At 44.0% G+C, this 27484-nt stretch overlaps 1 pseudogene; it reads right to left on the bottom strand.

Annotated features, from left to right (window-relative positions):
* Window positions 1-17674: 17674 nt before the first annotated feature.
* LOC133776460 (U2 spliceosomal RNA) lies at window positions 17675-17822 on the bottom strand (annotated as a pseudogene).
* Window positions 17823-27484: the final 9662 nt, after the last annotated feature.

Below are 27484 nucleotides of genomic sequence, written 5' to 3'. Positions count from 1 at the left end.
GGTCGTGCAGTAGGGTCATGTTCAGGTTTCCGAGTAATCTCCAAACTGTCTTCCATAGTGGCTTTACCAGTTTGCATTCCCACCAACAGTGGATTAGTTTGCCTTTTCCCCCACATCCTCGCCAGCATCTGTTGTTAGTTTATTTCTGTATGTGAGCCATTCTAACCGGGGTGAGGTAAAACCTCATTGTGGCTTTGACTTGCATTTCCCTGATGGCTAGTGATCATCCTGAACATTTTTTCATGTGTCTGTTGGCCATTTGGATTTCCTCTTTTGAAAAATGTCTATTGAGGTCCTTGGCCCATCTCTTAAGTGGGTTGTTTGTTTTGTTGTTGTGGAGTTTCTTGATCTCTTTGTAGATTCTGGTTATTAATCCTTTATTGGTTGCATAATTTGAAAATATTTTTTCCCATTCTGTCGGTTGCCTCTTCACTTTCCTGACTGCTTCTTTTGCAATACAGAAACTTCTCAATTTGATGCAATCCCAATTGTTAATTTTGGTTTTGATTGCCTGTGCTTCTGGGGTCTTTTCCAAGAAGTCTTTGCCTGTGCCTATATCTTGTAGGGTTTCCCTGATGTTCTCTAATAATTTGATGGTGTTGGGTCATAGATTTAGGTCTTTAATCCATGTTGAGTGGATTTTTGTGTAAGGTGAAAGGTAGGGGTCTTGCTTCATGCTTCTGCATGTGGAAATCCAGTTTTCGCAGCACCATTTGGTGAATAGACTGTCCTTGCTCCAGGAATTGGTTTTAGCTCCTTTTTCAAATATAAGTTGGCTGTAGATGTTTGGATTGATTTCTGGTGTTTCTTTTCTGTTCCATTGGTCTATCCATCTGTTTCTGTAGCAGTACTATGCTGTTTTGATTATAACTGTCTTGTAGTATGTTACAAGACTCATTTTGAGCCTTTGTGTAGCAGGCTTAATGGTTATGCTGCAATAGTGCAAACACATTAAAATAGAATGCTAAACATGCATGTTATAACCTATTGTTTTGTCCCTATATTCCTCTTGCCTAGAGTTTTTGATAGTTCCTCTATCTGCATCTTTAATGTCTTTATTAAAAACAGCTGGCTCTCTGACTACTTAAGCCAAAGCTTTTATTTTGTGTTTTGTTCCCTGATTTCTCAACCATGTTGAAGACTGGAGATTGAGTTTTACTGAAATGTCGTGCTAGCTGCTTTCTGACAAGCACAGTTGGCCAGGCAGTTTTAATGCTTTTCCCTTCTATGTTGCTGATGTTGAAACCATTTAATCCTCACAAAATCTCTGAGAAATTTTTTTTTCCATATTTACACATGAGGACATGGTCTACAGAGGTTAGACAACTTCCAACTTGCTTTGTCCACATTCCCAGAGCTTAGTACCAAGAGTTCACTGTAGATCTAAGGGGCAAGGTATTTACAGCACTTATTTTGTCTGCTTTCCAATTCTCTAATTTCCATAACAGGGTAAGCCTGGATTTATGAGAATATGCTTTTCCATGTACTAACCTTGTAGAAAAACACAATAGCATGCTGAAAAGTTCCAAATTAATGAAAGGTGGGTGCATGGAGCTCGCTCTTCATGGAGCTACTCTGAATGGTAAAGAAGACACTGGAAAGCCAGAACTAAAAATCGGATAATTTCTCATTTAGAGTACTGTATACCGCCAGGAAAAAGTTTTTATTTATCTATTTATTTTGACAGCAACAACGTCTTTTTTTAAAATTTTACTTGAAAGTCAGAGTTACACAGAGAGAGGAGAGGCAGAGAGCTGGATGGGAAGTGGAGCAGCCGGGTCTTGAACCGGCGCCCATATGGAATGCCGGTGCTTCAGGCCAGGGCATTAACCTGCTGCGCCACAGCACCGGCCCCAGAAAAAATAGTTTTTAAATAAGCACTTAGTTATACAGGTGAATTAGTTACTTGTAGCATTCTCGTTGTTTTCTGATGTTTTAAGGCAATTTTGAAAGGATGCAGATTACAGGAGTACAATGGTGGAGGCATGTCTAGGTCATATAGATGAATTAAGAATTTTATCATACAGCTAACCAAAGATGTTTATTATGAACCATATAGACAAAATTTTTAGATTCTCAAGAAAGACCAGGTGTGAAAAAGTTCATTTTAATCTTTTAACAGCTTTACTAAGTTACAATTCAAGATTTTGTGACAAGTTTGTTATATAAATTTATGAGCCATCAACACAATCCAGTTTGGGAATTTTCTGTAACCCCAAATTTTCTTACAAGCTTAATTTTACATTTTGACAGGCACAAAGTAGAGAATAACACACACACACACACACACACGGGCACACACAGCACATCCTCCCAAGCTTTTAAGCAGAGAAGAAAGTCTCCTAGTACCACCTAGTGTTGTATATGCATATTGCAAGTTGATACTGAAATTTTAGAAATTCTGATTCTAGATTTTGTCCTATGGAATCACATTTAAGATTTATAATTGAAAACCAACCTGAATATCTCCATGATATTATCCAAAATTCTCAATACAAAAATACCTACAAACTTTGATGCACTTGCTTCCCCACTTAGTGAAATTAACATTATGCAGAAAACACTGTGAGAAATACACAAAAACAGAATGATTATCTCTAGGTATTTGATAATAAAGGTATTTTACTTTTTGGTTCTAGTTAACTCTTAGATATGAAGAAACTATATGAATTGAAAACCTACACTAAACTGTATTTTAAGCAATGAACATAAAATTTCAAAATATTACAAAAATGCCTAGCAAAGTCTCCCCCCAAAAGAACAATTTTTCAGAAATATTATTTACTCTTATCATTTCTTCCCTGAGGAGGCAGTAACTCTTCAGTGTTCACATGAAGGCAGTGGTTAATTGGGAATGTTTTCTCTCAGCTTCACAATATGACTCCTTGCAGGAGATTCTGCATGTTATCTGATTCATGGATATGCTATTATCCTATAATTAATTAAATCATGTCAGTATAAGGTTCACACAGTGAAATGCAGATAATTCAAACAGTGTTCCTGGAAAAATACCTTATGACAGGAAAAGTATTCACAAAAGCAGTAATTTTGGCAATATGCAAATAGAAATGTTAAGTAGCATAATGAAAGATTCCAGTTATGGTTCTGATTTTTACTATTTTTGTGACCTTAGACAAACCAGTTCACCTCCTCTTGAATTAGTCAACTTTAACATGGGGTTAATGAAAATAGCTACCTGACATGGTTGTTTATAGGAATAAAATGAAATAGTACATGCATAGCCTCCATTAAACACTCAATAAATGTTAGATATGGCCAATATTATTTTACTATTAATATTATTTTCTTGGAGTGATATATGAGAGATCTGTCTTAACTGTGACTTTGGGGGAAATTCAATCATACTACTACCAATAAAAATTGTAAGCTCAGCAAGTGGACAGAGTGCTGTCCTTGGTTCTGAAACCACCACATCCAGCAGGGCCTGTTTTGAAATCTCAGGATACTGGTGACTTCTGGTCCAGTCTCTTCCAAGAATTCTAAGTATGTGGGGACAGAAGTGAGGGAACATGCATGCACACACACACACACACATAGCGGGAGAAGGAGAGAGGAAGGGAGGGAGTGAGGGAGAGTGAGAGTGTGGGAGGCAGAGTGCTTCTTAGAGTTTGCTGGGCAAAGTGTGACAAGAAACATGTATTCCACATTGTTGATGTTGTTTTCAAATTGCTTGCTATCATCAGAAAGAAAGAAACAAGCAAAGCCTTTCACTTGGCAGAGTTGTGTGTGTGTTAGGGGGATGGCTTATAGATTCCTTCCCTCAGCTCTGCTTGGTGCACTTCCCTCTCCCTGTGCCTGTTCACTCCGATGTTAGTACTGAGTCAGCCAGCTGGAAGTTCTCTTAGAGCAGGGTCTGCGTCTTGTGCACTCTAGAGAGGACAAAGGACAGTACCTGTGCCTTGGTCAGCTTGGGTTCCCATAACAAGTGCTGTGGACCGAGTGGGTTAAACAATAGAATGTATTTTCTCAAAGCTCCGGAAATCTGAGATCAGGGTGTCAGCTTGGTCAGGTTCTGGTGAGCGTCTCTTCCTGCCTTATTTTTTTTTTTATTTTTATTTTTTTAATTTTAATTAAAAAAAATTTTTTTTGACAGGCAGAGTGGACAGTGAGAGAGAGACAGAGAGAAAGGTCTTCCTTTTGCTGTTGGTTCACCCTCCAATGGCCACCGTGGCTGGCGCGCTGCAGCCGGCACACCACGCTGATCCGAAGCCAGGAGCCAGGTGCTTCCCCTGGTCTCCCATGTAGGTGCAGGGCCCAAGGACTTGGGCCATCCTCCACTGCCCTCCCGGGCCACAGCAGAGAGCTGGCCTGGAAGAGGGGCAACCGGGATGGAATCCAGCGCCCCGACCAGGACTAGAACCCGGTGCGCCGCACAGGCGGAGGATTAGCCTAGTGAGCTGTGGCGCCGGTCCTCTTCCTGCCTTATAAAAACAGCTGCTGCCTTCTCTGTGTGCTCTCATATAGTGGATAGGACCACGGAGAGATCTCTAGCACGAGCTCTTGTAAACTAATCCCTTTGTGCGGGCTTCTAATGATCTCCCAATAGCTCTATCTTCAAATACCATCACACTTCAAGAGCAGTTTAACATACACTTTTGGGCAGAGGTGGTGGCATATAAACTTCCAGTTCACAACAGCTTGTATAGGGGAAAGCAAACAATATCTGTCACACTGAATGATGAAGCTGTAAACTGGGCCTCACTGTCTTGATATCACTGTGTGCTTCTACTTTCCCATGTTGCAGCTTAAGTAAGATGGAACTGATAGTGAGCCATACAGCTTTGGGGCTGTGTCTGCTTCCTTGGCCACAGGCACCTACTCACAATAGAAGATGTATAGATTGTTTGTGTGTACAGTGGTTCAAAGCACATCAGTATGGACCCTGCCTGGCAGCAAAGGTCTGAGTCTAACTACACGAAGAAGCAACTGCTGTGCAGAGCCCAAGCGGATTGCATGCTAAAGCTAGCTTAATGGAACATCCAATGATGGCTCAGACTTGCATAGCGCTGATCATGTGCCAGATGTCCTAACAGCATATATACTGGTCCACTTTCATTATTACAAAACCTTAAGGGATAAAGCTTTTTTTTTTTTTTGCTTCTGCCCTAAAAAAATTTTTATTTGTTATATTCTCAGGACTAGCATTGCTGAATGGCAAGTAGAAAATGTAACTGGAGGGTTACACAATTACAACAAAGGTCAAATGTATGCCTTTTCAAATCTCCCATGCAGAAGTGGTCAGTCTGACCTGACAAGAAATGTACCCTTGTTAATCTGATTCCTTTTCTCAGTCTTGCTTTTAGATACATAAAATAAGGTAAAATACAAGGAGATATAAAATAAGAAAATAATTATGTTGAAACATAGTAAGCAAAATGTTAAAAATGTTATTTTAATTATTTATAGAACATCTAGCAAGTGTATGCTATAAATGACACAATTTCAGCATCTTTTTGAGATATCTATTAACTATAATTTCTAAAAATATTTTTGAGGCAGCATATATAAAATTTACCTTATAGACAAGGGCTTATTAGCTCCACTGCTTTAGGTAGTACACACATTTTATTGATATTGATTTGATATTGATTTTTGATATTTATATTGATTCTTACAATTCATAGAAATTGAGGCTTTTGCCTCAGTAAAGGACCTTGACTAAGGTCACACAGTAAGTGTCACAGTGAAAATTTGAATTCAAGCAAGCTGGACCCCATGTCTGTGCTCTTAACCCCAGGAGACAGCATCTTTCCTGAAACTTAAGCAGTGAATTTCCTCCTGGGTTTAGTCTCTGAGCATATGCTATATCTTCCTCTAGTTAGTATGACAAGACTGTAAGGAGGGGAGGGAGAGACTCAGATGAGAATTGAGAATCTGCTTCCTTTGGCAAAGTGTCTGGCTCAGGCAAGGAATCAGGTGGTAATATCGGAATTTGACCCCTTAAAATTACATTGAAATGTGGCCCCTTAAAGTTCCCTGGAAGTCGAGTCTGGGGTGCCACATATGTTATCAAAATTTGGGGTACCATACAATATCGCCATATGCTTATTAATAAATCCCCAATATTAATAAGCCTCAGTGGATTCTTGCCTAATATTTAGAGTTCTAAGTACCATCATAAATGAACAAGGTAGCATGGTACATTTTAAGCTTTTATTTAGTGTGAAAGATGCATAGGAGAGTAAGAGCTTTATCTAAGCGAGAGAGGGATAAATCTGGGTTCATACCGAGCACCAGGAACCAGCCACATGGAAGAGCATCTAGGCCAGGAAGCCTAGGGCACCCTGGAGGCACAGGGCTACAGCCAACCCCCTCTCCCCCCTGGCCAGAGGCCAGGGTGAGGGAGGGAGGAAAGGGTCAGACACACCCTGTCCCAGGCTTTTAATCCACTCTCAAAGGGGAGTGGTTAATTAAGCTGATTGGCTGGTGGGCACTCAGGTATGGCCAGGTAGAGGCATGAGGTCACACAGGGGCGTGGTGAAGGCGTGGTCTTCCAGCTCACAAACCTAATCAATTTTAACCTGTATGCCTGCCTACTTCGGTGGGGCCAGAGAGGCTGATTCGCTTGTTTGAGGTTGGTCATGCAGGAGTCTTGGGGTACCAAGATTTTCTAAAGCCTGCTGTATGTACTAAGTAAAAACCTTTTTTTTTTTTTTCCAAAATATTGGTCTATTTTCAAAGGCAGAGAGATATAAAACAGAGAGAGAGAGAGAGACAGACAGATAGACATCTGCTTGTGCCAGGCTAAAGCAAGGAGCCTGGGGCATCATCTGCTGTCTCCCATGGTACATATAACCAGGAAGGTGGAATTAGAAGCAGAGCCAGGACTGATACCCAGGCACTGTGATATGAGATGGAGGCATCCTAAGTGACATCTTTTTTTTTTTTTTTTTAAATTTTTTGACAGGCAAAGTGGACAGTGAGAGAGTGAGAGAGTGAGAGTGAGAGAGAGAGAGAGAGAGAGAGAGGTCTTCCTTTGCCATTGGTTCACCCTCCAATGGCCGCCGTGGTAGGTAGACGCACTGCTGCCAGTGCACCGCGCTAATCCGATGGCAGGAGCCAGGTGCTTCTCCTGGTCTCCCATGGGGTGTAGGGCCCAAGGACTTGGGCCATCCTCCACTGCACTCCCGGGCCACAGCAGAGAGCTGGCCTGGAAGAGGGGCAACTGGGACAGGATCGGTGCCCCGACCGGGACTAGAACCCGGTGTGCCGGCGCCGCAAGGCGGAGGATTAGCCTACTGAGCCGCGGCACCAGCCCTGAGTGACATCTTAACTGCTGTGCTATATGCCCACCCCGTCAGTAGAATTCTTGATGCCCCACCCCTTTGGGAACAATACTGCAATTGTCATGTAAGAAATGATGAGATTAAACTCAGCAACCTGAAGGAGTTTGGTTCCCAGTATATCTGCCCTGGTCCTGGATAATGATAGAAAGACTTTAGTTTATCATAGCCCAGAGAATTTAAGAATTTGACACTCTCTTCTCATTTAAATCTGATTTTGTTAAAAGTGGCTATCCCTCAGTTTTGAATTCCTCATATTCACATTACTCTAAGACCAGAGAATAGCTCAGTTTTCCTAAATCTGTTTCAAGGTCAATTTATTCCAGGTAATCCCAGGAATTAGTTTAATGAGATAATTCACCACAGCGTGCTATGGGCTGCTACAAAAGTCTGTTTCTAAGCACTAACATGATTTTCACTGTTAAGCTGAATAACCAGTGCCAGATTTTCCCATATCCCTGAGGGTCTGCTGTCTGCCACTAGCTCCTGATGATGCAGTGTGGAATTTTGGCCGAGAACAGTTGCCCAAACTATTTGCATCTGTTTCCTCGGGCTGCTGTTAACAAAATTACCATAACTCCGTGGCTTAACACAGCAGAAATTTATTCTCTCTCCATTCCGAAGTCCTAATTCAGGGTGTTGGTTAAGGCTAGGCTCTCTTTCTCTGCAACCACAAGGGCTCCTGCCTTGTGTTTTCCCAGCTTCTGGTAGCTCCCAGAAACTCTTGGGGTTCCTTGGTTTATTGTTGTCTGATTAACCTCTGTGTCTTTCTGTGGCCTTTCCTCCCTCTTTGTTGTGTTGATGTCTCTGAATCTTCCTCTCTTTATAAGGATACCAGTCACTGGGTTTAGAGCCCACCCTGGTAAGAGCTCACCTTGACTACATCTGAAAAGACCCTATCTCCAAATAAGGTCGTATTCACAGGTACTGGGGAGTGGGACTTATATTTTTAAGTGCATTTTAGCTTTTTAATTATTTAGTGCTCACTTTAAATCAAATCATATAAAGTGCCAACTTACTCTGTTTTATTTTTAAAACACATCCTATTTTAAAACTTCATCCTATTTTTTTTCTTGCAGGAAGCCCTCTGAATACAGAAAACTACTGCTTTTCCTATTTTAGTTTTGGTTTCCTGAGCATTTGACCCGCATTTCAGCTCCTTCCACAGCCTGGCTCCCTTTTGCCTAACCCCTAATATAACACATTTTTGTCCAACACAGTATTGCTGTCTTTGTCTACCATTTGTGGTTATAGTTTCTTATTGTTTTCCTTTTTTGTGCATTTTCTGCCTTTGTTACCGATTTGCTTATTAATATATCTGAAACTAATAAGCTGTGTGGGCTCTTTCCATGAATTCAGAGAATTCTGAATAGTGGCTCAAAGAAACCAGGCAGTGTGATAAGTTTTTTTATTTAATGAAAGAAGTGCATAGGAGAGTGAGGGCTCTATCTAAGAGAGAAAGAGAAATCTGGATTCCTACCGAGCAGAGAGTAGGCCAGGAGCAAGCCAAGTGGAGGAGCATGCATGCTGGGAAGCATGGAGGGGGTGGCCCGAAGGCCACACGCCCCGAAGGTGGGAAGGGAGCAAGGGGATCAAGGGCAGGGAGGAAAAGAAGGGCAAAGGTTAAAAGGCCCGGACCCACCATGTTTCAGGCCTTTAATCCACTTCCAAAGGGGGGTGGTTAATTAGCCGGATTGGCAGGTGGGTGCACAGGTGTGGTCAGGTGGGGGCATGAAATCACACAGGGGGCCTGGTCTTCCAGCTCACAAATCTAATCAATTTTATCCTATATGCCTGCCAGCATCACCTTTACTACCCTCACATTCCTGCTAACCCATAGTTAGGCTGCAGCACTCACCATACTGGGGATTTCTGGGAGAAGAGGCAGGAAGCGGTAAGAACCTCTGAAACCAGGCTCTTCATTTGTTCTTGTTAGCCGTCACAAAACACACCGAACACTGGAAAGGGTTTATTGGGGAAAACTCAGTAGACCGGAGGGAAGGGGTGAAGAGGGAAGAAGAGAGAAGGAGACTATAGGAGAGAGAGACAGAAAGAGAAGAGAGACGAGAGGAGGAGAGGAGCCAAGAGAGAGAGAGCCAGGAGAGTGAGCAGGAGAGAAGCCAAGAGAGACGGAGAGAAGCCAAGAGAGAGAGCCAAGAGAGTACGTGTTCAAGAACAGGCCCTTTTAAAACTTTGCCCAAGGGTGGGCAGGGAAGCAGGAGCAGCGAATCCCATTAGGATGGGGGTGGAGCTTGGCTCAGGTAGTTTGGGCCATGCAGCTACCTGGCTTTCAGTACCAGGGCATAGAATGTAAATCAGGTGTAGATCGTGCCACAGATAAGACTGAGCCAGTTTCCTAACAGTTCTGAAGACTGTAGAGTTCAAAGTACTCTCGGCTTTGATTCTGTATGCTTTGTAATAGAACAGAGATGACATTTATTTAATATTATTCTCAAAGTTATCTATAAATTACTTGTTACTATTTGTGGCGTGATTTGAAGATCTGATGTGTAAGAAATTATTTCATTATTATTTTCAAAACTATGTCTTTGTTGAGTGTTTAAAGCCGTGGAAGTGACATGTTTGAAGTTGCTGGCTGTCTCAGGTTTACTTTGATCATTGTTTAGCATTATTCTAATGATATTCAAACAATGTACCTGAATTATCTGGCTGCCACAGTTTTATTTTTATCATCTCCTAGTATTCCTCTGGATTAACAATTCCCTAATTTGACAGTGTTACCAGGAGAATAATTTTAATCATAGCTGTTTAGCCTTCCAGAAATATAAAGTCAAAACCATCATCTTCTTATTTGGTTTCATTAGCACTTACTAGCTTGTGCTGTATTTCAATTATTTAAATGGATGTGGTAAAGATTTCTAGGCTTCTCCTTCTCTAGTATTCATCCCTCCTTTATTCAATGATGATACTAAGTCCAAAATGTTTATTGGATTTAAGGTTCCCCAGAATAAAGATCATTCTTTTCAGCCTCCTTTGTAGCTTAATGTGGCCAAATGTTCTGTGATGTGTAACTGGAAGTGGTGTTTATTGCAGGAGGACCCTGCATTTCTTGTATACTGCTTTCTAACTGTTGGATAGAATAGGGGTGTAATCACTAGAGCTAAAGCAACCATTTTGGACTGTGAGATGATCTCTGGAGTGGAAATCTCCAGGGGCCAGCATTATGGCAAAGTGTGTTAAGCCACACTTGGAAACACTGGTAGCCCATACCAGAGTGTTGGTTTGAGTCCTGGATACTCTACTTCCAATCCAGCTTCCATCTACTGTGCCTGGGGAGACAGTGGATGATGGCTCAAGTACTTGGGCCCCTACCACACATGTGGGAGACTGGGATGGAAATCCTGGCTCCTTTGGTCTGGCATACACCTGGCTGTTGCAGCCATTTGGGGAGTGAACCAGAGAAGGAAGATCTCCTTTTCTCTCTCTCTTTTGTTCCTTTCTCTACCCCCCTACACTCTGTCTTTCAAATCAATCAATCTTTTTTTTTTTTTAAGAGTGCTTGAGTTCAATTTCTTTTTTTTTTTTAACTTTTATTTAATGAATATAAATTTCTGAAGTACAGCTTATGGATTACAATGGCTCCCCCCCCCACCCCTTAACTTCCCTCCCACCCGCAACCCTCCCCTCTCCCGCTCCCTTTCCCCTTCCATTCACATCCAGATTCATTTCCAATTATCTTTATATACAGAAGATCAATTTAGTATACATTAAGTAAAGATTTCAACAGTTTGCACCCACACAGAAACACAAAGTGAAACATACTGTTTGAGTACTAGTTATAGCATTAAATCACAATGTATAGCACATTAAGGACAGAGATCCCACATGAGGAGCAAGTGCACAGTGACTCCTGTTGTTGACCCAACAAATTGATATTCTAGTTTATGGCGCCAGTAACCATCCTAGGCTCCCGTCCTGAGTTGCGAAGGCTATGGAAGCCTTCCGAGTTCGCCGACTCTGATCATATTTAGACAAGGTCATAGTCAAAGTGGAAGTTCTCTCCTCCCTTCAGAGAAAGGCACTTCCCTCTTTTTTTTTTTTTTTTAAGGGAAAGGGTTTATTGGGGAACACCCAACAGACTGGAGTGAAGGGGCGGCGAAGGGAAAGAGAGAGAAAGAGTATAAGAGATAAACAGAGAAGAGAGGAGCTAAGAGAGAGGAGAGAGCAGAGAGGAGAGAGAAAAGAGACGAGAGGAGCCAAGATAGGCCAGGAGAGCGCAGGAGAGAAGGGCCAAGAAAGAAGAACCAAGAGAGCAGGAGAGAAGAGCTGAGAGAGCACGTGTTCAGGAACAGGCCCTTTTAAAACTTTGCCTGAGGGCGGGCAGGGAAGCAGGAGCATCAAATCACATTAGTATGGGGGGTGGAGCCTGGCTCAGGTATCTGGGCCATGTGGCCACCTGGCTAAAACTGCCCCAGTTTCCTAACATTCCCCCCTTTTATTTTTTATAAAGCAGGAGTTGTATGGGATTACATTAGTCCCAAAAGTCCAGGAGGGGTAGGGGGACGATGATCTGTCTTTAGAGCTACTTCCTGCCTACATGGGATGATGAGGTACTCTCCGCTGGCATGGGGCGATGTCTCAGGCCGCTGTCTCCTGCGTGGGAGCGGAGTATATCCCTGTAGCAGCATTTGGTTGACCGCCTGGTTGTTGAAGGCCTTCGTTTGTTCCATTATAACCTGCTGTAAACACTTAGACACTGTAGTATAAAAGACAGGGTGAGAATAGTAACCAATGGTCCTAAGAGTGGCATTAACCAGGTAATGAGAGGATTTCATAGAGGAGAGGAAATGGCGGGGGGTCTCTGGACTCATGTGGGGACAGTTTGATGGATGTGGCTTAAAGCTGATCCCAGCCAAGACTGGGATAAAAGTCACTCATCTTTTGTAGGTAAAGGGGTTTGTCTGTAGAGAAATTCTGAACAATTATACAGCATTAAGTGAGGAAGAGGACCATCAGTACACACAGGTTGGGAGCAGAGCCATTGGTGGTAGAGTAGAGGTTAAAAATCAATCTTAAAAAGCAAACAAACAAACATGGGGCTGGCGCTGTGGCTCAGCGGGGTAAAGCCCTGGCCTGAAGCGCCCCATATGGGCACTGGTTTTAGTCCCAGCTGCTCCTCCTCTGATCCAGCTCTCTGCTATGGCCCGGGAAAGCAGTAGAAGATGGCCCAAGTACTTGGGCTCCTGCACCCATGTGGGAGACATGGAAGAAGCTCCTGGCTCCTGGCTTCGGATCAGCACAGCTCCGGCTGTTGCGGCCAACTGGGGAGTGAACCAGTGGATGGAAGACCTCTCTCTCTGTCTCCACCTCTCTCTGTAACTCTTTCAAATAAATAAAATGAAATCTTTAAAAAATCCAAACAAACAAACAACAAACAAATAAAAACCAAAACCAAAACGAAAAACAGCAGAAATCCCAAAAGAGGCAGTCACAAGATAGCTGAGCCAGGATCTCTTACACCTTGGTGCACCTTAGCAGTTCCAGTCTGATTCACTGGGATACTTGACTGTGAAAAATGAACTTCTATTTTCACCTAAAGTATTATGGTTTGCAATTATTCTGGCACTTAGATTCTAACATTATCTTACCTGATATGCTCTGTAGCATTTTTTCCATATGCCGCATATACTTCCAATTCCTCAGGGAACACCACCATGATTTTTTCATTTTTTCCATGTGATGAAAAGAGGTTGACCCGAGCACTCCAATTCCAGGGAAAGTCATATGAGACTTACCTTGCCCGTTGTAGAATTTCATCTGCTGAGCCTTGGTAATTCACTTAGGATGGTCATGTGATCCATACTAGCTAACTAGAGGCAGCCTGGGGCTTTTGTTTTAGCCAATGGGTGAAAAGAAGCTTTATTACTCCTACAGTTACTGAATTTTGAGGACTAGAATTTGAGGTCCTTATTAGCACAAAGGATAACTGGTCTGAAAAAGAAATCAACATGGGAAAAATGCTGGACTGGAGTTGACATGCACACGCACACACAGAGAAATAGATTACGACATCACTGGAGTATTTTGATCTAGCCATTCTTGAAGCTAAATATTCATGGATTTTAACCTCTAGAGCCAATAAATCCTTCTTGGACTTTTTAAAAAAGTCCATTGGATTTGTCTTTTGTGACTGAGCCATTCCTGTTACTTTCTCTATTGATTTAGATAGTTAAAAACTGTTTAACATGTGTCTTTTTCCTTTTATTCTCAAACATGTCAATTCAGTATGGAAAACAGAGATGGGATCTGATTTATTTTTGTACTTCTCACAGAGTAGAGCATTGTGTGTTGAAGAACACAGGTGCTTAACATGGCCTGGCTGCTCTGACATTTACTAGTCCTAATTCGACAGACCAGAATCCATAGAAAGTCCACTATTATTTTCTTTTTTCTTTTTTTTTTGTTTGAAGGTTTTTATTTAATGAATACAAATTTTAATATGTACAACTTTTAGAGATATAGTGTTTCTTCCCCCCATCCCACCTCCCACTCCCTCTCCCATTCCATTTTCCATTAAGATTCATTTTTAAGTGACTTCATATACAGAGACCAATTCTTTACTAAGAAGAGATTTCAACTATTTGCATCCACACAGACACACAAAGTATAAAGTACAGTTTGAAGACAAGTTTTACCATTAATTCTCATAGTGCACAACCCATTAAGGACAGAGGCCCAGCAACAACTCCTGTTGTTGATTTAACAATTGACACTCTTATTTATGACGTCAGTGATCACCGGAAGCTCTTGACATGAGCTGCCAAGGCTATGGAAGCCTTTTGAGTTCACAAACTCCATTGGGTTTTATACTAGGCCATATGCAAAGTGGAAATTCTCCTCTCTTCAGAGAAAAGTACATCCTTCTTTGATGGCCCCTTCTTTCCACCAGGGTCTCACTCAGAGATCCTTCATGCCAAACCATTTTTGCCACTATGTCGGCTTTCCATGCCTGAAATGCTCTCGTGGTGTTTTCAGTCAGGACTTAGAGGCTGATTCTGAGGTCAGAGTGCTGTTTAGGGCATTGGTCATCCTATGAGTCTGCTGTGTGGACTGCTTCCCATGTGGGAACTTTCTCTCCTTTGTAATTCTATCTATTGTTATTACCAAGCACTGGGTCTTATTTATGTGATCCCTTTGACTGCTGGTCCTATGTATATGATCAGTTCCATACTTAATATGATAACTTTATCACATAAGATGGGTTTAGTGCCACCCAGCTAAATGGGTATCATTCCTTTCAGCACTCCTTTACTACCTCAGAATTATCAAAATAAGCTATTTCTTATTGGGAGTGGGAGAGCAGAAAATCAAGTATAACGAAAAAAGATAAAGGAAACCTCTGATTCAATATATTGAAGGAAACTAGAATGTCACCTCAGAATATCCTTTGGGGGTTGGCACTGTGGCACAGCAGGTAAATTCGCCACCTGCAGTGCTGGTATCAAATCCCGGCGACTCCATTTCCGACGCAGTTCTCTGTTATGGCCTGGGAAAGCAGTAGAAGATGGCAAAAGTCCTTGGTCCCCTGCACCTGCGTGGGAGACCCGGAAGAAGCTCCTGGCTCCTGGCTTCAGATCAGCCCAGCTCCGGCCATTGCCGCCAGTTGGGGAGTGAACCAGCAGTTGAAAGACCTCTCTCTCTCTCTCCCCGCTTCTGCCTCTCTATAACTCTTTCAGGTAAAACAAGTCTTTTTTAAAAATATCCTTTGATATGAAAATTATAGAGTTGAAGACAAATAAGCAGCAGCAGAGGAAAAGCTGTCTCACTCCTCCTCATTTTCTGCCTCAAGAGAGTATACAAATTCGCTTCTACTGGACACAACCTCAGACTCTTCAGGGAGGACACCAGGGAGGCTACAACTGAACCATAAGCCATTAATTTCTTCTCATATATCTGCTTCTCCAGTTTCTAACACTTGGAAGCGTAAAACCGTTTTCTTTTGTCCTGTTATTTCTCGACAGGTTATTTTTCATTTATTTGAGAGGCAGAAGACAGAGCCCTCATCCACTGATTCACTCCCCAAATACCCACACTGGCTGAGGGATCAGGGACTCAACCCAGGTCCCCACATGGGAGGCAGCAACCCAATCATTTGAGTCATCACCTGGAAGCTGCAATCAGGAGCCAGAGCCAGAAACTTAACGCAGACATGCTGGTATGGGACATGGGCATCCTAACCAGAGTCTTAACCCCTGGGCCAAACGTCCAGTCCACCTCTCTCTTCAAATGATCGTCCTTTACTGAGAACGCAACACAGTGGAGGCCAACACGTCCTGAGCGGCTTTTCCTTCAGGTTCACACGACCGGGCACTGCATACGTTAGCAGACGTGTTTCCGTTTTACCTGACTTGGGTCGCGGATCTGAGCTGGGCGTGCCCCAGCCAACCACAGCCACGCCCTCACGTCTCACAAGCGAGCGGACCACCCGTCGGCCGGACCGGCCCCACGCCTCGCTGACAGGGTGGGCCAGCAGCAAGACGCCCAAGGCGCGCGTCCTTACTTTACGTGTTCCTTCTCCGTCTCCGGCTTCCCGCACAGGTCAGGGCCATGGCACGTCCTGCCCGCTCACCCTGACTGGAGCGACGGCGTTAACGCTGGTGCAGAAACCAGCCAACCACAGCCTTCCGGGCAGGGCTGAGCACAACAAAGTGCCCGTAAGTACGCCTAGCCGCACTCCTGGCCTGGCCCCAGTCAGGCGCCGCGCTCTGAGTCAGGAGAGATGACACCCGGCAGCTCCCCGGGAGAGGCCGGGCGGCTCGGGCGCCTCCCCACCCCACCCCAGGCTCGCCCGCCGCCCGCGGGACCCGGGCCGCGGCCGACGACGGGTCCGCTCTGCGGCCCACAAGCAAGGCCGCTGGAGGACGGCGCCCGCGGACCCCCCAGGCCCTCCGCGGGATGCAGCAGGGCGTCCGACCACCAAACGCCAGGCGCGTCGTCCCTCACAGGCTACTGAGGGCAACGCCGGGGCAGCGGAACGCGGACGCAGCTCCGAGGCTGCGGGAGAAGCCGCTCGCCCCGGCGCCCACGCCGCTCCCGGCCGCCCACCAAAAGTCCACTATTATTTTCTAAAGTATTCACTTGAAGTCTTTTATTTTTTATTTTTATTTATTTATATATTTTTTTACAGACAGAGTGGATAGTGAGAGAGAGAGAGACAGAGAGAAAGGTCTTCCTTTTTGCCGTTGGTTCACCCTCCAATGGCCGCTGCGGCCGGCGCATCTCGCTGATCCGAAGCCAGGAGCCAGGTGCTTCTCCTGGTCTCCCATGGGGTGCAGGGCCCAAGCACTTGGGCCATCCTCCACTGCCTTCCCGGGCCACAGCAGAGAGCTGGCCTGGAAGAGGGGCAACCGGGATAGAATCCGGCTCCCCAACCGGGACTAGAACCGGTGTGCCGGCGCCGCAAGGCAGAGGATTAGCCTGTTAAGCCATGGCGCCGGCCCACTTGAAGTCTTTTAAACATCTTCTGACAAATATGACTGCCATTTTTCAGTATATTTTGAAAAATGGTATTGTAAAATTGCCTTCAAAAATCTGTGTTTTTGTTTTTTTCCCAGGAACTCAATAGTGGTAAATTTGTATCCTATGAAAATGACCTGTCTTCTGCAAGCAGCCAGAATTGAATTGAAATGAAGGTTGGTAAGTCTGGAAAGAAAGTATCTTCTGAGTGGGTACAAGTGGAAAAAAGAGAAATGAGAAGGAAATGAACTTACATCATCAAGTTTTGCTAATTCAAAAAAAACCCAGAGGAGGCACCGTATCTTCAGTTTACATAGGAGAAAATGCATAGATGGCTGGAGGGTACACTTACACGTTCCATTTTGTCAAGGCCAGTACTGAATCCCAGGTCTGTCTGTCTTTTCCTCTCCACCACTCTGCCCATGAGGGCTGACATTATTTGGAATAAAAAAATAGCAGGTGGCTGTAAACATGGAGACCACTTTTTGAATTTTGTTGTATAGCTGTCAGGCCATAGTGCAGATCGGACGCTTCTGGTGACAGGAGGAATAAGCATAAGGGAAGTGTGTTGGGGAAGATTGAAAAAGAGAGCCCATGTGTGCAGGGTACTTAGGCAGAGCTGATGGCCTGAGAATATACTTCTCCACGCAAAGACTCCTGTCCTGGTATTACTTGGATCTATATGGAGATTGAGGCAGGAGAACAGGAAACTCTTGGCTGGCCACATGAACCGTGAGAGATTTCTGGTAACAAAAGTGGTCTTACTGGAACAGGAGAGTATCCGGAGCACAGAAGTCAATACGTTATATGGTTTACCTCCTAGTGCCAGTGTGAGCTAATGATGACAGCCCTTGAGCAGGACCAGTTCCAAAGAGCAGGCAGCAGGGATCAGCAGAGGGTGCAGCACGGGGGAGCCACCAGGGCCATCTAGCAGCATGTGCTTTGTGTCTTCTCAGCAAGTGTGCAGCTTCCCAGCCTGACTACTTTATCTGATAAGAACAGATATTACACTTGATCTTAGCCAAAAGGCTGAGAAGCGATGAGACTACTTTATCTGAATGGACATATTAGAGTTTTCTTGGTGTCATTCATTTTCATCTTTTTTCTTGTCTCATTTCTTTACTCTGAATAGCATATTTCTAGGTTATGCCCTTAAATGGTAATAGAGTCAACTCTTTTGAAAATGAGCTACTTAATAATGCCTTGGGCATATGCTATATGGGACTCTGTTTCCTGTCTGTTAGAAAGAAATCAACCTTGAGCTTCCACAGAGAAAAGGAGTGATCATCTCATTGTTATCTTGAGCACTCACAGCGATAATCCAACCAGAACAGGCCCTGGTAACTAAAGGGCCCGAGGCTATCTGATAGTGTCCTATTTTCTCTTTCTCTCCCTGCTCTTTTGAACTGCTCCAGAGACCAGAATAGGGGCACTGAGGCTGGCGTCTTGCAGGATGCACACATCATTGTAGACAGAAGTTTTTTTTTTTTAAAGAAAATCTGTTTTGGTAGGAGACTTCCATTTTATCAGCAACTCTTCCAGCACTCGGTAGAATTAGTCTTTCTCACACCTGCGGGGTGGAGCACAGCCATCTCCTGTAACTCTGTGGCCTGACCATGGGAGAAGCAGTGTGGAAAGTTCTGTGATTGCAGCGTGGTTGTTATAAAGCACTGTTGTGGTGTTTTAGAGAAAAAAAATGGCTGGGCTGCTTCTGGCTTGTAATGTAGACCCCTCAAAACAAAATCAGGGGACAATGAGGAGAGGGGTCTTGCAGCAGGTGTTGGGAGATGGAGGGTGGTCATCCCTGACATGCTCACTGGCGTGTCTGCTCTGGGTACCATCATGGCCTGGCCATGGAATGATTCCCAAGTTACCTCTACTTGCTCCTCTCACAATTCCTTCAAGTTGAAAGTGGAGGTGATGATGACACTTGCAGTAAATGCTAGGATTGTTGGGAAGAGTAAATGCTTGCAATATACTTCTAGCGTGTCTGCTATACACAGACACCAAAGGACACAATCAAAAAATTTTACCATTGCTAGTATGATGATCATTATTTTGGCATTAAAGGATCATGGGATCATGGGAGAGACTGGGTGTTTTGGAGGCACCTGGCCTAGTTGATATTTCTTTACTACACAATTCTAACTCTTTAACATCTTTCCTAATGCAACAGTAATAGAAATATTATTTTATTGATTCTTTTATCTGTAGACAGGAAGGTGTGAGTAATTCCATATTTCAGGGTAAGAAAAAATGAGACTCAGAAAATCCTTGCCTTTTTCACGAAGCTTGTAGGTTGCTGTGAGAATGTCAGCCTCAGACCAGGTGGCTGGGAGCACTATTGACAATCTCAAACAAGGATGTGTGTTTATACCATGAAGGGTCAGCTGGGGAAGTGCAGCGTGTCCTGAGGAGGGAAAACTGGGATGAGATACCAACAGAGTCCAGGAAATGCAGAGGCTGGATGTGTTGGGTACGTGGGGTGGCAAGGCCATTGCCTGACCTTTTTTTTTTTGACAGGCAGAGTGGACAGTGAGAGAGAGACAGAGAGAAAAGTTTTCCTTTTGTTGTTGGTTCACCCCCCAATGGCCGCTGCGCCGATCCGAAGCCAGGAGCCAGGTGCTTCCTCCTGGTCTCCCATGGGGTGCAGGGCCCAAGCACTTGGGGTATCCTCCACTGCACTGCTGGGCCACAGCAGAGAGCTGGCCTGGAAGAGGGGCAACTGGGACAGAATCCGGCACCCCGACAGGGACTAGAACCTGGAGTCCTGGCGCCGCAGGCGGAGGGTTAGCCTAGTGAGCCGCGGCACCGGCCTGCCTTTTTTATCCATTAAGCCTTCTGATCAGCTGTTTCTGATCATCAGCAAGATCAGCCACCTCCCCTTTCGCACAGTAGCCCATGCTTCTGCGTGCAGCACTCATAGTTGGTGTCTGGGTTGTCAGCTCCTAGCAGCTGTGGTCATGCCTGAGTTGCTGAATGAATGAACCAGAGGGAGACAGGGGCTCCCCAAGTGGTGCTTGTGCCAGGTTTTATATCCGCTTCTGTGCTTCTGTGGTGTTTTGGGAGGCCGCCAGCTTGAAGCATCAGCCTGGTTTTTTTAAACGTATATATTTTAAATATAAATATTTTAAACATATGTATATTTTGAAGATTTATTTATTTATTTATTTCAATGACAGAGAGAGAGAGAGAGAGAGAGAGAGAGAGAGAGAGGTCTTCCATTTGCTGGTTCACTCCCCAGATGGCCACAACAGCAGGAGCTGAGTCAATCCGAAGCCAGGAGCTGCTTGCGGGTCTCTTACGCAGGTGCAGGGGCTCAAGCACTTGCGCCATCTTCTACTGTTTTCCCAGAGAGCGGGATTGAAAGTGGAATAGCCAGGACTCAAACCAGTGCCCATATGGGATACCAGCACTGCAGGCCGCAGCTTTACCTGCTACGCCACAGCACCGGCTCGGTATCAGCTTGGTTTAAAGTAAAACGTCAAGAAGAGGTATCCAACTCTAAAGGCCCTCGAAACTGTCAGGAGTCTCTGAATGTGGGAGGAACCAGCAGATTTTTTGTGTCAGGGTCTTCAGAATTGAGGCCTGAAGATGGAGAGACTGGCCAGAAGTAAGAAAATGAGGGTTAACTACAATTTCCCACAAGCTGCGACTCAGGAACTGTTTAGTAGCGCTCCACCTACAGGCCACAGAGAAAATCAAGACGAAATCATTTCTGGGAACACTTACAGGGCTGGGCAAGTCAAGAAGCGTGAAGCAAACGCCCTGCAGGTGGGAGCAACGCTTGCTGGCGCTGAAGCGAGGTAAGCCTGCTTAAAGACATCCCTCAGCAGGCCACACAGGCACTTTCAGTAGCCCTGTCTGTTTGTCCCTCAGGCCTCATCAAGCAGAGTTAGAGAACTCACATTCTTCTTGAAACTCTCACAGAACAGCGTGGTCCACACCCACCACACTGCCCTCGCTTGTTCCTTTCCCTCCTCCCTTCCTCTAAGTACGCTTTTTCAATACCTCACAGCCCTCTGCTCTCCACCAGTTCCTATTTTGGTGGTGTTGTTCTTATTCTTTCCTGTTCTCTGAAATGCCTGTTTGGTAACTTACCACAATTCTGTTTTAGATTATAGGGTTCATGATCACTTCTTTCTTGTTACTACTCTCTTGATTCTCTCACAATCCCTCAAGATCTGCATCTAGCTTCTTGCACCAAAAGGCATCTGGCCTGAGGCTCCGGCTGCCTGGGCTCTGTCCAGAGATAGAGTAGATCAATGTGGCAGCGTTCCCATGACAGATCAGCACGGCACTGGAACGCTGCACAGCACTGGAGTCTCTGAATTATGTAAGTCAGAGGTAGCAGCACTCCTGTGGGCAGAGCTTCTCTTTTGCCCTGGGCCTAAATAAATAGAATCTTAAAAAAAATAAAATCAATGCCTTTGATGTGAAGAATATGAAAAATGGCACAATGAAATCCTTGATGATTCTTGATATGTGAGGGGGTTTCAGAAAGTTTGTGTAAAAGGAATTAAAGGTAAAAATAAAAATGCAAACTTTATTTCTCAACATGAACTCTGTCAGTTTAAGATGCTTTTATAAGTGATGGTGCCCACAATTTAGTTCATTTCTAAATAAGTGAGGACCCTGTAAATTTAACTATGTCAGTTCAGTCTTTTCACATTATTGACTGAGGGAAAATGGGGGATTTTTAAAGATTTTTTAAGGTTAGGAAAGGAAAAAGAAGTCAGAGAGAAATCAGGACTGTAAGGTGGTGGTCTGATGATTGCTCATGGAAAATCTTGCCGAGTTGCCTTTGTTTCATGGGAGGAATGAACAGGAACATTGTTGTGGTGGAGAAGGACTTTCTGCAGAAGCTTCCCTAGATTTGCTGCTATAGCTCTGGCTAACTTTCTCAAGACATTCTCCTAATAATTGTGTGTTACTATTCTTTGGCTCTCCAGGAAGTCAGCAAGCAAAATGCCTTGAGCATCCCCCAAAGCTGTTGCCATGAATTTTGTTCTTTACTGGTCCACATTTGCTTTGATGGGACCACTTCCACCCCTTGGTGGCCGTTGCTTTGATTGTGCATTGTCTCCGGGCTTCTACTGATTGGTCCATGTTTCATCTTCTGGTACAGTTCTTCCATGAAATTCTTCAGGATCTTGATCAGACTTGTTTAAAATTTCCATTGAGAGCTCTGCTATTCTCTGCAATCAATCTGGGTACAAGCATTTTGGCACCCATCCAGTATACACTTTGCTTCATTTAATTTTTTGGTGAGAACTAAGCTAGCTGAGACAATTGAGATGCCTGTGATATTGGCTATTGGTTTTGTTTTTCTGCTAATTGTTAGTCTTACTCATTTAGGGTACGATATGGATGGTCTGCTGATTTTCCTGAAGCATTGTCCCCATAAACTTTTTGAAAAGTATTAATGATATTACTAATCTTCCACCCCAGCCGCACCACACAGTGAATGTTTGTTCTTACTTCAATTATAGCAAAGTTCATGGCTGGCGCCATGGCTTAACAGGCTAATCCTTCGCCTTGCGGCGCCGGCACACCAGGTTCTAGTCCCGGTTGGGGTGCCGGATTCTATCCCGGTTGCCCCTCTTCCAAGCCAGCTCTCTGCTATGGCCCGGGAAGGCAGTGGAGGATGGCCCAAGTCCTTGGGCCCTGCACCCGCATGGGAGACCAGGAGAAGCGCCTGGCTCCTGGCTTCGGATCAGCGAGATGCGCCGGCCGCAGCGGCCATTGGAGGGTGAACCAACGGCAAAAAGGACGACCTTTCTCTCTTTCTCTCTGTCTCTCTTTCTCTCTATCCACTCTGCCTGTCAAAAAAAAAAAAATTCATGTTTATCTGATAGGGGCTTTTTTCAAACTGATGTCTTATTCTTCCTAAAGTCTTAAATTAAATATTTTTTCAGACATGTTATAATAACTAGTACAGATTTATTTTGGTGCATTTTTTTTTAAATCTATGCATAGTTCGGGAGTTCTAAACTTAACCCAAGTGCCACGATGGTCCCACATGGGTGACAAGGACCCAAGGCCACTTGGGTCATCATCTACTGTCTCCCAGAGTGCACATTAGGGAGAATCAGCTGGCATTGGAAGTGAAGCCAGGACTTGAAGCATGGCACTTTAATTTGGAATACAGGCTTCTTTAGAAGTGTCTTAACTGCTGTGCCAAATGCTTGCCCTGCATAGTTTTTTCATAATATTTATTTTCCATGAACATTTTGAAAACCTCCCAGTATGTGTATATTTTCTTATATATTAGGGAAGAAAAGTTCATTAAAAATAGTATTAACAGCATTTATGAGAGAATGCTTCTTAACTTAAAAAATTAAAATTATTTAAACATATTATAGAATTCTTTTGCAAAAAGTAAAAACATTCACTTAAGTAGGAAACAATATTGTCTTATTATGTATATAAATATTTATTGGTTGATCTTTAGCAATAAAAATTGAGGAAAGTACTGATATATCACCAGGTATTTCTCCAGCACAGTGAATGCTCTCTCCCCAGTTTCTTCTCTGAGCCTCCTACTGACCTGCAGTGCTCCTCTGTAAGGACAAATGGCCCTGGCACAGAGGAAAAATAATTGACCAATATGGATAGGGTCCTGGGCCAGTGTGAAGTGCACCCTGATTCAGTTAGTACCCTGTTTTAATATAAACTGAAGTGTAGTTCTAACAGACCTAACCATTTAGCACTTGTACGATGTCCATTTATATGCAAACCATGTAACTGTAATACATGGATTCTGATGGTTTCATGAACTTTTGTTTTCATGGCTTCTCGAATCTATCTATTTGTTAATGGTGGCATTCTAGTAAGCTCTTAGTGCAAATGAGGCATTTTAAAATTTGATTGAATTCATTTACAAATTAAAAAATTTATTTGATTAATATTGACATTATCATCCATATTACCAGTAATTAAATTAGCGATATAGGGCTAATGAATTGAGTTTTAAATAATTCACTTGATAAAATGCTTTTTAATAATAGGATGGATTTTAATTGCACTTTAAGAGCAATTATATATTCTCTGTTCTGCAAGTAATATTTAAAAATAAGCCACCTCAATTCCAATAGATAGATTCAAGAAATCATTTGGCTGTATCAATAATATGTTTTTTTTAAAAAAAGATTTTTTAAATTTATTTGAAGACAGAGTTACAGAGAGAGGGGGAGGGGACATGGTGAAACCTTTCATCTGCTGGTTCACTCCCAGAATGGCTGCAATGGCCCAAGCTGGGCCAGACTGAAGTCAGGAGCCAGGAGGTACTTATAGGTCTCCCCCATTGGATGGCAGGGTCCCAAGTATTTGGGTCATCCTCTGCTGCTTTCCCAGGCACATTAGCAGGGAGCTGTATCAGAAGTGGAACAGCTGGGGTTTGAACTGGGATGCTGGTAATGCAGGTGGCAGCTTTACCCGCTACACCACAACACTGGCATTGAGATAATGTATTTTTAAACTGAAAAAATCTGGGCTTTTTAAAAAGTCACATTGAAATTACCTCTGTTTATACCTGCAGTGTAACAGAGTTTGCACAGTGAAAGCTGACATGGAAGTGGAGCTTGGAGGTTACTTGGCACAGTGGTTAAGATGCCACTGATAAGACATCTCATATCACAGGGTTGGAGTCTCCGCTCCACTTTTAATTTTTTTTTAAGGATTTAGTTTTACTTATTTGAAAGTCAGGGTTGCAGAGAGAGGAAAAGACAGAGAGAAAGAGAGAGAAAACCTCTGTCTACAGGTTCACTCCCCAGATGGCTTCAACAGCCTGGGCTGGGCCAGGCCGAAGCCAGGGGCCAGGAGCTTCTTCCAGGATGTCCATGTGGATAGCAGGGGCTCAAGCACTTGGGCCATCTTCTGCTGTTTTCCCAGGCGCATTAGCAAGGAGATGGATCAAAAGTGGAGCAGCGGGGACACAAACTAGTGTCCATATTGGATGCTGGCATTGCAGGCAACAGCTTTACCAGCCCTGCCATAACACTGGTCCCTCCACTTTTAATTCTGATTTCCTGCTGATTTGTACAGTGGGAGGCAGCAAGTAATGGCTCAAGAACTTTGGTCCCTGCCATCCACATGGGGGATTCAGTTGAATTCTGGGCTCCTGCCTTTGGCCTGGCCCAGTCACAGCTATTGTAGGCATTTGAGGGGTAAGCCACTGGACGAAGGAACTCTTGTCTATCTGCTTCTGTCTCTCTGCCTTTCAAATAAATGAACACTAATCATTAAAAAATCTTGGAGCATGGAGTATTATTCAGAGCATTCAATTTGGAAATGCTGCTTTTTTGCTCTTTTGCATAATAATATAAAATGCCCACTTACATACTTTCAGAAAAATTAACAAGCCTGAGCACATATTTTGGCTGGGTAAGGTGACCCAGCTGTAGGTACCTTAAGGATGAAGGTTGTGGGGGTGAGTGTGTGCATGTGTATGTGTGTGCGTGTTTGGTGTGAGTTAGGAAGAAAGGAAGAAGATTTACAAGGATCTGACCTCCTGTCCCACCCCCGCAGGCTGATGCCTCTGGCTCCCTGAGGAGAGAGAACTGAACTGAAGGAAAATCTTTCTGGGCCCCCGCAGTTCCTTTATTTTACTGTTTCTAACCAATGCATCCTTTACTCCATCCCTCCACTTGGACTTGCTGGTGCCATAGGTGAGGATTATCAGATGCAGTCCAAAAGGGGACTTTTCACAACGTCCTTGCCTACTTCTAGGCTGCCATGTTTTTCTTATTTTGGGTTGATGGCTGGTTGTGTACCTGTCCCAGATCAATGGTGAAATGCAATGTGGGATTACTCAGATGTGTTTGGTTCCTTGCCAAGTGCTCTGAATTAGGAGTCTGGAGGAGCCAGTTGAGAAGTAGCTATAGAAACCTGATGGGAAAAATTGTCTTAGTCTGTTTGGGTTGCTAAAGCAAAATGACATAAACTGAGTGGCCTATAAATAACATAACTTTATCTCTGAGCATGCAGTAGGCCAGAAGGTCTAAGGCCAAGGTGCTGGAAGATATGGTACTTGGAAAGGGATCACCTTTTTGGTTTGTGGATGGCTTCTTATGCCTCACCAGAGTCAGACTCAGTTGTTCCGAGGTGGAGTCTAGGAGCCTGTATTTTGAAAACCTGGTTGGAAAACTGTGTGAACTTAGTGTTTAATGCTTTTTCAAGGGAATAATGTGAAAAAATACACTTGTCTTCAGGGAGGAACTAGTTCAACTTTCGCAAATAAAAAAACCCAGTACAAGGATTAAAACTGTAAAAAGTGGTTAGTCACTACTTCAGACTGGTTTTGAAATCAGATCATCTTAAATTGCTCGAGAAACTATCTGAAGTGGTAAAATTCAATATCAGGACACATTATTACAAATGTTGTCCAAGCTAGAAAAAGGGGAACTTCAGTTCTTACTCAATGGTCATGTTAAGTAATCAGGAGAGGGGCTGTGGCTGTGAGACCACAGTGTACATAAGTTGCTGGAGTCATGGCAACTGTCCCAGGCTTGCTGATGTCAGCTGTGGTGGCCCAGGAATGGTTTTGTGGTTATATTTCTCATCCTGGTACTAAGCTGTGCTTTCAGAATTAACTATCAAGTGTATTTTTACTACTGGGAAAGAATTAGGCAGTTTAAATGCATTTTTTCTTTTTTTAAATTTATTTATGTATTTGAGAGGCAGAGTAAAAGAAAGAGAGAGAGAGAGACAATCTTCATCCACTGGTTCACTCCCCAAATGGCTGCAACTGCCAGGGCTGGGCCAGGTCCAAACCAGGAGTTTCATCCTGGTCTCCCACATGGGTCCAGTGACCCAAGCAATTGGGCCATCTTCCCTGCTTCCCGAAGTACATTAGCAGGGAGCTGGATCAGAAATAGAATTGGCCGGCGCCGTGGCTTAACAGGCTAATCCTCCGCCTTGCGGCGCCGGCACATGGGGTTCTAGTCCCGGTTAGGGTGCTGGATTCTATCCCAGTTGCCCCTCTTCCAGGCCAGTTCTCTGCTATGGCCCGGGAAGGCAGTGGAGGATGGCCCAAGTGCTTGGGCCCTGCACCCGCATGGGAGACCAGGAGAAGCACCTGGCTCCTGGCTTCGGATCAGCGAGATGCGCCGGCCGCAGCAGCCATTGGAGGGTGAACCAATGGCAAAAAGGAAGACCTTTCTCTCTGTCTCTCTCTCTCACTATCCACTCTGCCTGTAAAAAAAAAAAAATAGAATTGCTGGGACTTGAACTGGCACTACAGGTGGTAACAACCCATTGTATCACAGTGCTGGCCTCTTAAATGGATTTTTTAAAGGAGGAGGAAAGGTGTTTAGTTTCTGATTTAAGTTTAAATGGCATCATAGTGGGTTTTTATTGTTTGTTTCTTTTGGGCTTTGGATAATCTAACAGAGAAATATGGTGCCATTTGCAAATGGCAGCATTGTGTAGTAAGGTATCAGATTCTAGGGGGCAGTCATATTTTAGCCTTGTGGTTTAGATGCCCACAGGCCACAGTGGAGTGCCTGGATTTCATACCCAGGTCTGACTCTTAATTCCAGCTCCATGCTAATGCAGACCTTGGAGGGCAGCAGCAATACATCAAGCACTTGGGTTCCTGCCGCCCATGTGTGGAACCTGGGTTATATTCCTGGTTTCTAGCCTTGCCCCGGTCTGTCCCTAGCCATTGCAGCTATTTTGTCAGTAAACCAATGAATGAGGGC

This window comes from Lepus europaeus, chromosome 17 (genome assembly GCF_033115175.1).
Source record: "Lepus europaeus isolate LE1 chromosome 17, mLepTim1.pri, whole genome shotgun sequence".
In the NCBI taxonomy this organism is placed as follows: Eukaryota; Metazoa; Chordata; class Mammalia; order Lagomorpha; family Leporidae; genus Lepus; species Lepus europaeus.
The sequence above is the reverse complement of the archived record's forward strand: the minus strand, read 5'-3'. Positions and strand labels throughout refer to the sequence as shown.